Source organism: Lithobates pipiens, unplaced genomic scaffold (genome assembly GCF_037356315.1).
Source record: "Lithobates pipiens isolate NorthernLeopardFrog02 unplaced genomic scaffold, aLitPip1_a1.2 Scaffold_19, whole genome shotgun sequence".
In the NCBI taxonomy this organism is placed as follows: Eukaryota; Metazoa; Chordata; class Amphibia; order Anura; family Ranidae; genus Lithobates; species Lithobates pipiens.
Window position 1 is genome coordinate 65,028,950 of NW_027507764.1, and position 16,316 is coordinate 65,045,265.

General features: G+C 43.5%; 1 protein-coding gene across 4 annotated transcripts in view; it reads right to left on the minus strand.

Annotated features, from left to right (window-relative positions):
- The window catches only part of CDK14 (cyclin dependent kinase 14), a 656,595-nt gene that overhangs the window by 563,292 nt on the left and 76,987 nt on the right, over positions 1-16,316 (minus strand). The window lies entirely within an intron of this gene.

Consider the following 16,316-nt stretch of genomic DNA (forward strand, 5'->3'; position numbering starts at 1 on the left):
TCCTCCTTACATTCTCAGTTCCATCAGCCTGACTCCCCCCGCGGGTCGTCTGCTGGTTCTTTTATTTACTTATCAACAGGAAGCCACCCCCTGGAGGGTTTACCTGCTACAGCTAAACACCTCCTACAAAGCTTGTGACTTCACAGCAACACAGGATGTGAATGACCATATAAGGGCAATACAACTTGGTGCAACATTTAGCAACTCACATAGTTGGTGATTAAAAGAGGCACATCTAAGTATGCAAGCTGTCCACAGACTGGCCTCTGCACCACCTATTCTCACCGCTGTCAGTCTGCAATCGTCACCGGGAAGACCACCCCACAGTACAGCAATCTGAAAGCGAGGCTTGAAGCGCTCGGGGAGCGCAGCGTGGAAGGGGCGACATTGATGGTGGTGTGGAGAACAGTTTATGTGCACAGCTTTACCCCGGATGCATCCATACTTAGATGTGCCCCTTTAAATCATCAACCATGTGAGTTGCTAAATGTTGTACCTTCATTAAATGTAATATTGCTACACTTAGAGGCGCCTCTCTTCTCTTTTATACTAAGTTGTGACATGACACTACTTGTATATCTAGACAAAATGTATTGCTTGTCTTGCAAAATGCTCTCAAACCAAGTTATTCTCAATCCAAGGTTTTAATGTACCTTAAATTAGTCTCCATCTCTTTAGAACGGTCTTCATAAAGAATAAACCTTCGACCCAAACTGAAATCTGCTTTCGTGAAAACCTGGTTGAAGAAAGCAGCTACAGGTCGAGTGAGAAGGAACCGCACAGTTCTGTAGTGCGATAGCGTGAGGTGCGTTCTATAGGAAGCTAATACACAACTAAACCTTATATAAAAACCACATATCTAGTGGGCAGAGAGGCAGTGAGATGTTGACTGTTTTGTTAGCTTATGTTGCTCCTCAACGTGCCGCTGACCTTAACAGCACTTCCAGCGTACGCTCCCTAATGGCCCACCAGCTGTTCTATTAGATCATCTCACCAGTCCCAGCCACCTCCCCATCCTCATCTCCGCACTTACTTCACTGTGGAAGGAGTTACAGAGGAAGCCATCTCTTATGTAAGCCTGATCTCAGAATAGCAATTCCAATGTGGCTACAAAGGAGCCATTATTTCCTAAGGCTGCTGTCTTAAGGGTCCATTCACACCGCAAAGTGTGTGTTAGGTGCATGTAAATGATCAGACGTTGACATGCATTTGCATGCTGCTTGGCATTTTAATATGTACTGACTTTTTTTTTTTTAAATCACCAAAAAAAAAAAAAAAAAAACTTTGAAAAACTTTAACTTCAACTGACTGCTGCGACTCTTGCATTTATATGCACCGAATTGCGTTGCATTGAAAAAAAATTAATAAAATAAAAAAAAGGAGTGCCACTTTTTGCAGTTCATGGATGTGAACGGCTTCTATTGAAATATTGATTTTTCAATGTATATGCGTTGACACATTTTAGGACATCTGGTGTGAATGGACCCTAAATACTACCCATACCTACCAACATTTTGATGAGATGAGACTCAGGGAGGGACACCTACCACCAAAACGTATATAGGCATAGGACACACCCCCTTAACCACTTGCCGACCGATTCCTGTACATTTACGTCAGCATTTTGAATATGGATATCTCAGCAACGGCAGCAGCTGCTGCCAGAACCGAGGTATCTACCTTTGGAGCCGGCGGTTCTGTGTACGATAATGGTGGTCTCGCCACGAGATCACATTTATTAGCGGCGGTAGAGGGGCCACCCCCCTTCCCGCCACTCTCCCCCGCCCTCCGCTGCTTACCGGAGCCATTGGCAGTGGCGGAGGCGATCAGGAAGAGTGAGGCTAAGATGGCCCCCACCCGTCTCCATACCATACGTCTTAAAGGGCCATTTTTTTTTGTTGTTTTCAAATGTAGCGGTGGGCTCCTGAAGAGGACATGCTATGCATTTTTTGAAAGTAAAAATTTACCCAAATTACAGTTTGGTTTGGGTCTATTTGCCTAAATTGGACTTCTGTGTCAGTCTGACTGGACTGTGAGATGTTCAGCCTGGCCACAGGGGGCACGGTCTCTTGTGGCAGGCGTGGAACTATGGTCTGGTCAGGCACTTAAGTTACTCTCTTTTGGAGCCAGGTCAGTGGGAGTGGCCCTCTTGCTGTGCCCTCAAGAAGAGGGTATTTAAGATATGGACGTCACGTGGTTCAGGGGTTCCAGTCCAGTATGATGTGCTGACTACTTGGTCCTGGTCGACTTTAATGCCAAAGTTGAAAAAGACTGTTCAATGGTTTGAGTTTTTGCAAATAAAATCCATTCAAGTGGATCTATTGTCAGTCTCAAGTTACTCGGCCATCTATCACGGGACATCCCCTAGACGTGTCACAAGGAGAACGGAAGGTAATGGTAAGCCCAAAAATAACCAGCAGCTCCTTCGGGGGTTAGTGCTACACAAATGACAACATTTTTTTTTTTTTTTGCATTTAAGTCCAAATATGAGATCTGAGGACTTTTTGACCCCAGATCTCATACTTGAGAGGACCTGTTATGTTTTTTTCTATTACAAGGGATGTTTACATCCCTTGTAATAGGGATAAAAGTGACCCATTTTTTTTTTTTTTTTAAAGTGCAAAAATAAAATCAAATAAAACAGATTAAAAAAATTGTTTTTATCTTAAGCGCCCCATCCCGATGAGCTTGTATGCAGAAGCAAACGCATACGTAAGTAGTGCCTGCATATGAAAACAGTGGTCAAACCACACATGTGAGGTGTCATCGTGATTGTTGGAGCAAGATTCTAGCCCTGGATCTCCTCCAACTTAAAACATGCAACCTGTAGAATTTTTTAAATGACGCCTATGGATATTTTTAAGGGTAAAAAGGTTGAAGCGTGACATGTTGGGTATCAATTTACTCGGCATAACATTATCTTTCACAATATATATATAAAAAAAAAAAAAAATAAAAAAAAATTGGGCTAACTTTACTGTCTTTTTTTAGTAAAAAAAGTCATTTTTTTTCCAAAAAAAGTGCGCTTGTAAGACCGCTGCACAAATACGTTGCGACAAAAAGTATTGCAACGACCGCCATTTTATTCTCTAGGGTGTTAGAAAAAAAATGTATAATGTTTGGGGGTTCCAAGTAATTTTCAAGCAAAAAAAACGCGTTTTTTAACTTGTAAACTTGAGTCTGGGAGAAAAAGAGACCAAAAAAATAAATTAAAAAAAAGGTTAATTAAATCCACAAGGACCTTTTTTTAACCACCACTATTCCTTTATATTGGTTCTTAAAATGTACAAATGCAGCAATTTAGAAATTGGATGAAAGGTTTAGCACTGGGAAACACTCTTTGAATGATAAAAAGTAAATTTTATATACATCTATAGAGATCAGACCAAAATCAGGGACAAATGAGAGGGAAAGAGGGACATTGCTCCAAATCAGGGACAGTCCCTCAAAATCAGGGACAGTTGGGAGCTAGGAGTATCTTTCGTAAAAAAAAAAAAAAAAAAAAAAAAAAAAAAAGCAGAAAAGTATAAATTGGCCTTGCCCATACATACAGCTGCCAACCAGTAAACTGCCAACCAAGTGAACCAAGAGTTTATGCGAGCTGGCACCTCCAAAGTTTTCTGTTTTCCAATTAAAGGGATCAGCCATGTTTTTCCTTTCCTTCTATTATCTATAGCCAACAAAGTACTACACTTTACTTTTTTTGTTACAATGGTAGGATTTAGGAGCAATCTTTGTTTATTGTAGGACAGGGAGCATTTGGCACCCAATTTGATTTGATTAATAGGTCCATGATGACCTATTACGTTCAAGCAGGAAAAGGGATTATAATGGGGTTAAAGCCGATCTTCACTACATCCGAGTACCACAAACCAAAAACACAATTTAATTAATATTTAATAATCAAAGCAAATGCCCCCTCCATCCATGTCTCCATGCTTTATTTTGTTGAGAAATCACTTTGAAAAATACCTCCCTAGCATTTCTGGCTGTGGCCATCTTGAGTAAGGGCAGAGGAGTCATATAGCATTTACTTCCTAGAACCCATCTTCCCTCGAAAACAAGCAAATATAATAGATCTTCCCATTTACTAATGCTAGCAACATAAGGATTAGAAATAGGTAATGGTGATTGAGTTTAGTTTCCACTTTAAATGCTGGCGGTATGTTAAAGGGGTGTTCTAGCCTTAAAAAAAAAAAAAATTATAAAAATTTAAAAGTCAGCAGCTACAAACACTGTAGCCGCTGACATTTAATAAGAACACTTACCTGTCCAGGGCGCCCGTGATGTCGCGTCCCCCCCCCCCCCCCCCCCCGAGGCAGATAAGTCCCTCATAACGTGTCCCGGCACCGCCACCCTCACTAAGGGAAACAGGCAGTGGAGACTTATGGCTTCACTGTCGTTTCCTACTGCGCACGCGCGAGTCACGCATCGCTTTGTGAATGGCCCCGTTGTGTTCTGGGACACACACACACGTCCCAGAAGGCAACAGGGCCGCTAGTCGAAGAGGAGGAAGCACCGCGGAATAGGAAGAGGCAGATTAGGAAGACTGCCTAGCAACAGGGGTTTCTGACAAGTTAAAAAAAACATTTTTTTCACATTTTAATTTATACATTTTTTCAAGAATATTAATGCTATTTTTATTTTAGGGTGGCCCTCCACTTTAAGGATTATTGGTCACCTTAGGAGAATGGGGGGGGGGGGGGGGGGGATACAGGTTTTTTTTATGTGGTTTTCAGTATAAAAAGCCTTGTTAAAATGTAATAAATATATAATATTTATTACATTTTTATAATAAGTTTAATAAGTTGACTAAAATTAAACTGAAACAGATGTCCTAACGTTATGACATAATTAAAAAACGAAATATCAGATGAGTGTTGCATAACAGTTAAGGTTACCGCTCCTCCATTCAATAAAATGATTGCTTTAATTACTTTTAAGGACATCAAGAAGATATAATGAGCTAATAAAATGCCAGGGGGTCATACTCCTAATAGTAGTACGAGTTTCTCATATTCATTTCGAAAGCCATTTCTACCATGCATACACATAGGTCACTGCATCTTCATATGTTTTGGGGCAAGGCCGCAGATCGTTCAGAACGACCATTAAATCGCAGCCTTGCTCATTCGTCCATCAACATGGCCAAGTTGGTCTGCAGTCAGCTGTTTACACTTCCCCAGCTGGACCCCTGTGCCGCATGTCCCGGAGGAATAGAATTCCCCAGTGTGATATCACAGCACAAAAAAGATTACCAATACATACAGTTGGCTTTTACAATATAAAAATATATGCCCAAATTTATACAACCCCCCCCCCACATAAAAACAAAAAAAAAAAAAAAAAAAAAAAAAAAAAACACAACAGCACACTTCGTATGCACTGGTAAAATCATACATATTGTTGGTTGTTAGAATAAAAAAATTAATAAATAATAAATAAGTGTATACTAGAATTGATACAATAAAAACACCCAATAAGGACATAAAACAAACAAAAAGCTTCTTCTAGTAAGGGCCGGTTCACCCTGCGGGCGATGCGAGGCGACACGACTTGCCTCGCCGCGATCTGACAAGTCGCCCCCGTTCTGTACAATGGAACCGTTCTGAGAGGAGCGACTCGAGTCGCTCCGACTCAGAAAAAAGGTTCCTGTACTACTTTTGGGCGACCTCGGGGCAACTTGCATTGACTTCTATAGAGAAATCATTTGCAAATCGCCACTGAGGTCGCGGCGAGGCAAGTCGGTGTCGCCTCGCATCGCCCCCTGTGTGAACCGGCCCTTACTGGTGACATGAGATCCCAGATTTTAATAGAAAATTCTCCAGCAGTGTGCATTTTTTAATTGCCATCACTGAATAGGTTTTAATTTGGGAAAGGGGGGGGGGGGGTTTGGTACTGCAACATAGGTGGACCGTAAATTTTCATACAAGGTTTGCTTTACAGGGGTGCCAAACTCAATTCCATTACAGGCCATATCGGCATTAACCACTTCAGCCCCGGGAGGATTTACCCACTTCCCGACCAGGCCATTTTTTGCGATACGGCACTGAATCATTTTAACTGACAATTGCGTGGTCATGCGACGCTGTACCCAAACAAAATTGGTGTTCTTTTTTTGCCCACAAAATAGAGCTTTCTTTTGGTGGCATTTGATCAACTCTGAGGTTTTTATTTTTTGTGCTATAAACAAAAAAAAGATTTGCACTTCCCTAGTGGTCTGGGGGGGGGGCGCATACCTGGTGGTCCAATGTGGATGGCCACCCTGGTGGTCCTGGGTGGGATCCGAGGGAGGGCTGCACTGATAATCAGCACAGACCCCCGTCAGGAGAGCCGCCGATCGGCTCTCCTCTACTCATGTCTGTCAGACGCGAGTGAGGAAAAGCCGATCAATGTCTCTTCCTGTTTACATCGTGAACAGCTGTGATTGGACATGGCTGATCACATGGTAAAGAGCCTCCATCAGAGGCTGTTTACCGAGATCAGTGTAGCAGTGTGTCAGACTGACACACCGCACCACTGATCACCGCGATGCGTGCCCCCACAGATGTGCAGCGGCTGTTATCTTGCTGGACGTCATATGACGCCCAGTCAGGATAACTGAACCACCGCCCGCCCGTCATTCTGCTATAAGCCAGCGGGAAGTGGTTAAAGGGGTTGTAAAGGCTCATGTTTTTTTCACCTTAATGTATCCTATGCATTAAGGTGAAAAAACACCTGGCAGTCACCAGCCCCCCCAACCCCTCTGTTTTACTTACCTGAGCCCCGAATTTCTGTCAGTATGTCCCTGCCGTCCTTCTCTCCATGGGTTCCCAGCTCTGGATTGGATAGATTGATAGCAGCGCAGCCAATGGCTGCGCTGCTGTCAATCAAATTTAATGACGTGGGTGCTGGGGGGCAGGGCTGAGTCCTGGATTCGGCCTCTATAGATGCTGAATGCTGGACTCGGGAGCACGACCGCTCCTCCTAGGGGATTATCTAATGTGGGGAGGAGCCGCAAGAGCTGCAGAGGGACCCCAGAAATGTGCAAAAACGAGCTGCACAGTGGAGGTAAATATGACATGTTTGTCATTTTAAAAAAATAGAAAAAGCATCCTTTAGTATCACTTTAAGATGGTGCAATGCTAGGAAAGGGGGAGGGTTCAAAGTGGTTTGTTAAAGCAGTAGCAAAGTCCGCTTTTTGATTTTTACTTACAGGTAAGCCTATAGTAAAATATGATATTTTTATTAAAACCCAACAAGAATAAAAAATTAATCTCTTCAAACGGTGTTTAGGAGATATTCACACTGGATGCAGCCGGTAACGTCACCGGTGAATGTGCTCTGAAGAGCCTGTGGTGTAGACCAGTAATTACCTACAGTGCCTTGCGAAAGTATTCGGCCCCCTTGAACTTTTCAACCTTTTGCCACATTTCAGGCTTCAAACAAAGATATAAAATTTTTATTTTTTGTGAAGAATCGCCAACAAGTGGGACACAATTGTGAAGTGGAACTAAATCTATTTGATATTTTAAACTTTTTTAGAAAATAAAAAACTGAAAAGTGGTGCGTGCAAAATTATTCGGCCCCTTTACTTTCAGTGCAGCAAACTCACTCCAGAAGTTCAGCGAGGATCTCTGAATGATCCAATGTTGTCCTAAATGACTGATGGTGATAAAAATAATCCACCTGTGTGTAATCAAGTCTCTGTATAAATGCACCTGCTCTGTGATAGTCTCAGGGTTCTGTTGAAAGCGCAGAGAGCATCATGAAGACCAAGGAACACACCAGGCAGGTCCGTAATACTGTTGTGGAGAAGTTTAAAGCCGGATTTGTATACAAAAAGATTTCCCAAGCTTTAAACATCCCAAGGAGCACTGTGCAAGCGATCATTTTGAAGTGGAAGTATCAGACCACTGCAAATCTACCAAGACCTGGCCGTCCCTCTAAACTTTCAGCTCAGACAAGGAGAAGACTGATCAGAGATGCAGCCAAGAGGCCCATGATCACTCTGGATGAACTGCAGAGAACTACAGCTGAGGTGGGAGAGTCTGTCCATAAGACAACAATCAGTCGTACACTGCACAAATCTGGCCTTTATGGAAGAGTGGCAAGAAGAAAGCCATTTCTCAAAGATATCCATAAAAAGTGTGGAAGAAGGTGCTCTGGTCAGATGAAACCAAAATCGAACTGTTTGCCCACAATGCAAAACGATATATGTTTGGCGTAAAAGCAACACAGCTCATCACCCTCAACACACCATCCCCACTGTCAAACATGGTGGTGGCAGCATCATGGTTTGGGCCTGCTTTTCTTCAGCAGGGACAGGGAAGATGGTTAAAATTGAGGGGAAGATGGATGCAGCCAAATACAGGACCATTCTGGATGAAAACCTGTTGGAGTCTGCAAAAGACCTGAAACTGGGACGGAGATTTATCTTCCAACAAGACAATGATCCCAAACACAGCAAAATCTACAAAGGAATGGTTCACAAATAAACGTATCCAGGTGTTAGAATGGCCAAGTCAAAGTCCAGACCTGAATCCAATCGAGAATCTGTGGAAAGAGCTGAAAACGGCTGTTCACAAACGCTCTCCATCCAACCTCACTCAGCTCGAGCTGTTTTGCAAGGAAGAATGGGCACGAATTTCAGTCTCTCGATGTGCAAAACTGATAGACATACCCCAAGCGACTTGCAGCTGTAATCGCAGCAAAAGGTGGCTCTACAAAGTATTAACGCAAGGGGGCCGAATAATTTTGCACGCCCCACTTTTCATTTTTTTATTAGTTAAAAAAAGTTTCAAAAATCCAATTGATTTCGTTCCACTTCACAATTGTGTCCCACTTGGTGATTCTTCACAAAAAATAAAAATTTTATATCTTTATGTTTGAAGCCTGAAATGTGGCAAAAGGTTGAAAAGTTCAAGGGGGCCGAAAACTTTCGCAAGGCACTGTACATATGGCAGTGGCCCATACAAACCAATCAGATTGCACCTTTTGTTAGGGTGGCGACTCCTTGGGTTACTAGATTTGGTGCAGTTATTTGCCTTTTAAAAGCAAAACTAAACTGAATCTGAACACCACAAACTGAAAAAAAACTCTTTATGCCGGACCTTCAGAGCATGGTGCCGGAATCGAGGGCTCCCACGCATATGTGCGGGAGTGACGTCATCGTGGCTCCGGCCACTCACACAGACTGAGTCCGCAAACCCAGAAGGAGGACCGGGGGAGATGTGGTGACACTATGCAAATGCCGTACAGGGTAAAGTTTATTTGGGTTTTCTTTAAAGTGGTTGTAAACAGCTGCAGTAAAAGAGGAAAAGCAAAGTAAAAGGCATAATGTGCGAGTACGCATTGCATATCTTCCTTTCAGGTTCGTGGACTCCAGCTGTGTGACTGGCCAGAGTCGCGTGACGTCACTCCTATGTATGCGATTGGGAGCAGTTAGTCACAGCACAGGATTCTGAAGAAACGGCACGGGCGGCCATTCCTTCAGAGCGCATGTGCAGATGGCGTAATTGGTGCAGTATACAGTAAATGTCTCCTAAAAACGGTTTATGTTTAAGAGATATTTACAGAACCTATAGGTAAACCTTATTATAGGCTTACCTATAGGTACACACGTTAGAGAGAAGTTTGCTTCCGCTAACAAAATAAAGCACGGATACCTAGAGTTTTCTTTGAATATTAAAATAATTAAATAGAGTTTTCAGTACTCGGATACAGTTTCGTTTTGCAAAGAACTGCAATAAATCAGGTAACCCCAAGAGACACCGCCCTAAAAAAAAAAAAAAAAGGTGCAATCTGATTGGTCTGCATGAGCCACTGCCATATGTAGGTCATTACTGGTCTACGCAACAGGCCCTTTGCTTTGCATAGTAGTGAATAGGTAAAAGGCGGATATAAATTTGGCCACTCGCTCAGATTATTAGAACAGTGTAATATTTATCCTGGCACTGTGCACCTCGGATCAGGCCCTTCCCAAAAGCATAATGGAAGCGTTAACAGCATTAGGCAAGCATTAATTACCTCCCAATCCTACGAGACACTTACATCATTAAAATAGCAAAAAAAAAAATTTATTGAAGGAGCTTGTAACCTGGGAAACTGGATGCAACTTGAAAAGAATGACATATGATGGAGCCTAAAAATGGACCCTGATGAAGTCTGCCAGCCTAGCTTTGATTCTCTGACTCTGTTGGCATGGAGGATGTATGCTCTCTAGGTCTCTACAGGAATGTCCTCAGTGCTTCAGCTTCCGACCCCAAAAACCATAATGGTGGGTTAAAGGGGGAATTCCAGCTCATACCATATTCTGTTCAGTCAAAAATACAACTAGGTTAAAGCGAACCCATTATTAAAAAGGGAAACGAGGGCTGCCATTGCTAAACGCTGAAAATACCAATGGCCCGACTCTGGCTTCAGGACTTTGGGAAAGTAACCCAGAACAAGCATGAGTGGCACTCTCTGGAAAGGGATCTGCAGTAGACTGCTTTTCAGAGGGTGGCAGAGAAGTAGCTCCTCAGCAATTAGGAGAGGATACTGCCCGTTTACTGAATGTTAGTGTTTTTTTTTTTTCACCCAAGAGTTGGGCATGTGGTTGCAGCACAGCCCCAGTCACTTGAAATGGACCCTTTTATGCAGGTGGCAAGGGGGTGGTAGAAACAGATGGAGGAGTTGTTTTTTTTTCGCCCCCGATCACCCACCTAAAGGATAGCCTGGCAGCCAGAAATGGTGGTACACATGTTGGGGCCCTGGCAAAATCAAACTCATGCCTCAAGATCCTATGGCACATGTATATAATGTAGCTTGGCAATGGTCACAAGACCATGAAACCAGTTCCTTTGCAGCATTACCATTATAACAAAGTACACTTTTAGCCTCTTTTTACAGTATATGCAAACCTGAATAATGAACTTCTCTTATCTGCCTACTTTTGGTATATAACTCCCAACTGTCCCTGATGTCAAGGAACTGTCCCTCGTTCAGAAGAAAGTCCCTCTGCCCCGCTTTCCTCCTCATTTGTCCCTCATTTTGTATATAAAATGCACTGCTTATCAAAAAGCGTTTCCCAGTGCTAAACCTTTCATCCAATTTCTAAATTGCTGCATTTGTAAAACTCCAAAGGCCAATATAAAGAAAAACGTAGTGGTAGAAAAAGCACTTGCGAGTTTAACCAATAATTTTTTTGTACAATTCTCCTTTAAGGGCAGTGTAGCAGGGGGTGTGTCCTATGCCTACATACTTTTTCTAATAGGGGGGTCCCTCATTCCCATTCCAGAAAGTTGAGAGGTATGTATATACCACTCAGCATTTTGCTATATCTAAGTGCAAAAAATACCTGGTGGTCCTACCAGAAGTTCAGGCCAGACTTGCGATTGGAAGAAACAGGGAAGGTCTAGCTAGGACTGAACTGACTAGCACCAAACAGAAGGGGAGGACAGAGGGAGACACCAAATCACATAAGTAAACCAGTCGTAAAGGCTCAAAGCTGCCACTAGACGTCAACACATTGTGAAACAATAGTGCAGCACTTACCCCCGAAGGAGCGGCTGAATTTCTCTGGGCTTAGAGATTACCTCCACCAGCTTGTAACTCGTTGTCCTTGTCTAGGGGTTCCCAGTGTTGATGACCCAGTAACTGTAGAGACCGACACTTGAATTCCTTGTTAGGATTTTTATTTGCATAAAATAGTTGAACAAACGCAGTCTCTAAGTTGGGAATAGAGGGTATCAGGGTAAAGTTTAGCTCAGGTGCTTGGAACTGCTGACTTCAATAAAAGTCTCTCTCTGTACATAATACAGGGAATAGCCACTCGCAACTGGATTCTTTAACTGTTGGATAAATCCTTGACCTTGGATCTAGCCGCCAACAAGTAAGTCTAGCCTTGCAAAGTCTCTCTCTCAGACTTGGTTGAAGAACTTCGTTGTAACCAGAAGGATAGAGGTAGGAACTTTTCTTACTGTACCAGAATCTTGCAGCCGGTCCAGCGATACCGTAAGAATTGTGGATTCAATCAATGTCCATAGCAGCTCAGCTTCCAGGCTCTTACCGAGCAGCCAGCCTCGTTTGTGGCTCTCTTACTGAAGAGTCCTCCCCTGGTTGCATGTAGAGTTGCTGTGCCTCTTCAAACCCGAGACGGCACCGGACCACCAACACCTTAGAATCCTCCTGCCAGTCACTGTGCCTCGAACTAGCCAGTTCCGAGGCTCGGAAATGGATGGATCTGAACCCCAGGCCATGAGGGCCTCTGGGGGCTGGTCAGGAGGACCAGGACCACGGACTCAGCAACAATTTCTGGACCGGAATCCAGAACCACATGACTTCAGCACCTTAAGTACCCTCTCCTGGAATACACAGCGAGACAAACGCGCCCACCGATTGGCTCCGAGAAGAGATTGGTACCCAATGCGTCCAACCAGTCTGCGTTCTAATGCCTCTCACAGGTGCGAACCCCACCTATGACCAGGCAAAACCTCAATACAGCCCAGTCAAACTGATGCAACAGCATAATTTAGAACAATTAACCCCAAAACTAAACTACAGTTTTGGGCATAAACTAAATTTACAGACACAGCGCGTACTCATCAGGAGTACCGGTGCTACAATAGCAACCCACTTAGAGGAATATGGGTGTGGCCTAAATGGCAAACTGCGCCAGCATTGGATATTTAAAATGGATTCCCCCCCCCCCCCCCCCGTGCCACAATTGGCACCTTTTGGGGGAGGATACCAGTCTTACATAGACATCCTGTTCTCACTTACAGGAGTCCAGCTGCGGCCTGCGATTCCACCGCGGGGCTCCCTCCTCCTCCTGTCGCCGGGCCAGTAGGAGAGAGGATCGGGGCCTCGCGCATGCGCAGTAGGGTTCCCGGCATGAAACCATAAGGCAATACTGCCGGGTTCCCTTACCCGCAATGGTGGCGGCAGCACCTGACAGCTAATGGAAACATCAGCTGCGGTGCCGACATCGCCGGACTCCATGACAGGCAAGTGTCCTATTACTAAAAGCCAGCAGCTGCAGTATGTGTAGCTGCTGGCTTTTATTTTTTATGTATTTTTTATTTTTATTTTTTGCCGGAACGCCACTTTAAGAGATTACTTACCTTCTCCTGCAGCATCATGACCTTACAGGCTGAACAAACCCAATATGTTATTCTGTTGCGGCTCTCTCGTTAGCAAGTCGTGTTTTGCAACTGTTGTTGGCCAGTAAGGGTGTGCCACCAACTTGGGTTGTGAGGTTGGTGTGGAGAGGACAGTTGATCTTTCTGTGCCTGTTGGACTTTTATTCATGTAGACACTTAACCACTTGACGTCCACACTATAGCCAAATGACGGTCACAGCGTGGACCTGAATTTCCGATGGCCGTCACATGACGACCTCCCCTGTGCGCGTTGTGATCACCGGGTCACTGAGACTCGTGTGATCACTGATCCGAGTAAGCGGCCGGTCCCGGCCCCTTACCATGTGATCAGCTGTCAGCCAATGAAAGCTGATCACATGATATAAACAAAAGCTAGTGATCTTTTTTTTTCTCCTCACGCTGTCAAAAATGCCAATGCCGATCACCGGCTTATCTGAAAGGGACATCGGTCCTGAAGAGGAAGAGGCAATTATGCCTCATCCATGCCCACAACTACCCTCTGCCAGTGCCCATGAGTGCCCCCTATCAATGCCCACCAGTGGTGCCAATCAGTGCCACCTAGCAGTGCTGCCCATCAGTGTACATCCATGAAGGAGGAAACATACCCGTTTTAATATAAATTATATATATATATATATATATATATATATATATATATATATATATATATATATATATTTTTTTTTTTGGTCTCTTTACATTTTTTTAACAAAAAATAAAAACCGTAAAGGTGATCAAGTACCACCAAAAGAAATCTATTTGTGGGGGGAAAAAAAAAAAAAAAAATGCTAAAATTTTGATTTTGGGTACAGTTTAGCAAGATCGCGCAATTGTCATTCAAAGTGCATCAGCGCTGAAAGCTGAAAATTGGTCCGGACAGGAGGGGGGGGGGGGGGGTTTAAGTGCCCGGTAAGCAAGTGGTTAAAGATCTGAACCTGGAGCCGTCACTCTGACAGCCGCCATGCTTCAGCGATGAATTGGAGAAATCAAATGGAGGGTTTGGATTTTCTCCCGGACGGAGTGAAGGTCTTCAGAGGCTTGTTACTGTCATCTCAGCAACTGGAGATCTGCTGCATTTCCCTCCGCCTGAGCTGGCTGCGAACTTTATGCTTATTCTTCCAATTAGAATCTCATCGTTAGCATTTGGCACCGGCTAATCGGCTTTATGATTTTCTCATCCGCGTTTGCACAGCCCACTGTTATTAAATGTGCAGCTGTTTCCATACAATAGTGCCACTGACTGCGCTACAAAAAGCAAGCTGGCTTTCTGATCAGGAGAAGATTGAAGCCGACCCGCCGCTACAAATTGTACATTTACAGATCTAATAACAATCATCAAAATATCTCAGAGGTTCTGTCCAGTTACGAGTGGACACTGGAGACCTGACCCACATACCAGTCTCTCTGATCCCTCTGGCACTCGGGTTCTCAGCTATGCCCAACCGCCAGCTATTTAACCACTTCAGCTCCAGAAGGTTTTACCCCCTTAATGACCAGGCCATTTTTTTGCGATACGGCACTGCGTTACTTTAACAATTGTCCGGTAATGCATTGCTGTACAGAAGTACAATTTAAGCCTTTTTTTCCCTCCCACACAGAGATTTCTTTTGGGGATATTTGATCACCTCTGCATTTATTTATTTTTACGCAATAAACGAAAAAAAAAAATGCAAATTTTTTTTTAGTTTGCTATAAAACACTTTTTACCTTTTTTGTTTTACTATAAAAAACAAAAATCTAATTTCTTCATCAATTTAGGCTAATATATTCAGCCATTTATTTTTGGGGGATATAAAAAAAAAAATTGAATTTTTTATTTTATTTTATTACTTATTGCTATAAAAGCATATATAATAATATTATTATTATTATTAATAATAAGAAAAATGTGGCCAATATGTATTCTGCTACATGTCTTTGGTAAAAAAAAAAAAAAAAAAAAAAAAAAATGCGTTCACGCAATTTCACATATTTTTGTACGCAAACTTACTCACCTGTTCACAAAATATTATGGTCAATGTGTGCATATACACGCATGAGGCATAAATTACTGACCAAAAAGCAGATTTTTTTGATATTTTTTTTTAACTGAAGATTACATGCCTGTGTGCATAGGCACGTTACAATGAATGGATTGTATTAATAAGTTGTACTGAGCTTTTTCAAGCTGCAGTGTGCAGGAGGCCCAAGTGTATATTGATTGTAGACCTATAACTTTCATGTAAACCAAACTTTGGTATATATAGACTGGAATTTTTTTTTATACTAGTAATGGTGGTGATCAGCAGCTTAAATGGGACTGCAATAGTGTGGCGGCCAATCTGACACTAACTGATGCTGGGAAGGAACTGGTTGACACTGGTTGTACTAATGACAATGGCTGGGAAGGAGTTAACATCTAAGAGCAATCAAGGCGTTAAGGAGTTGTAAAGGCAGAAGGTTTTTTCTCTTGATGCATTCTCTGTATTAAGATAAAAAACCTTCTGTGTGTAGCAGCCCCCCAGCACCCACCAATTACCTACCTGACCTCCTCTCTCCAGCAATGTCCACGATCCCCTCAGCCATCCAATACACCCCACTAATTGGCGGAGACACAGCAGCGGCGCTATTGGCCCCCATGGCTGTAATTCAAAGTCAGTCAGCTAGCCTGCCAGCCAATCAGGGGAGAGAGGGGGCGGGGCCAGGTCAGGGCTCTGTCCGAATGGATACACGGAGCTCTGACTTGGCTTGGGTGACAACCTGTAACAAGCTTCTGGCTGAGGGGCACTCAAAGGAGGGAGAGGCCAGGAGCAGTAAAGAGGGGCCCAAGAAGGAGGAGGATTGGGGCTGCTTTGAGCAAAACCAACTGCACGGAGGAGGTAAGTAGAACATGTTTGTTATTTAAAAAAATAAATAAAAAAAGCGAGCCTTTACACTCACTTTGTGTGCCTAACAATGTGTAATGTGTGCTGCCTTTTTGTCTCCGTTTCTTATCCCTGCAAAACAGGGATAAGAAACAGACCGTTCTCTCTGTACAGAGCTCTGTGTTGATTGTCAACATAGGGCTCTGGGCTGTGATTGGATCCCAGCGATCAGCAGGTCCCGGCCATGAATCATTGGCTGGGACTTGCTGAAAGACTCCCGCCGTGTACAACCATAGCGGGTGTCGGCAGGGGATTGGGGGGCACGCACCCTAAACCCAGAAGCAGGCAG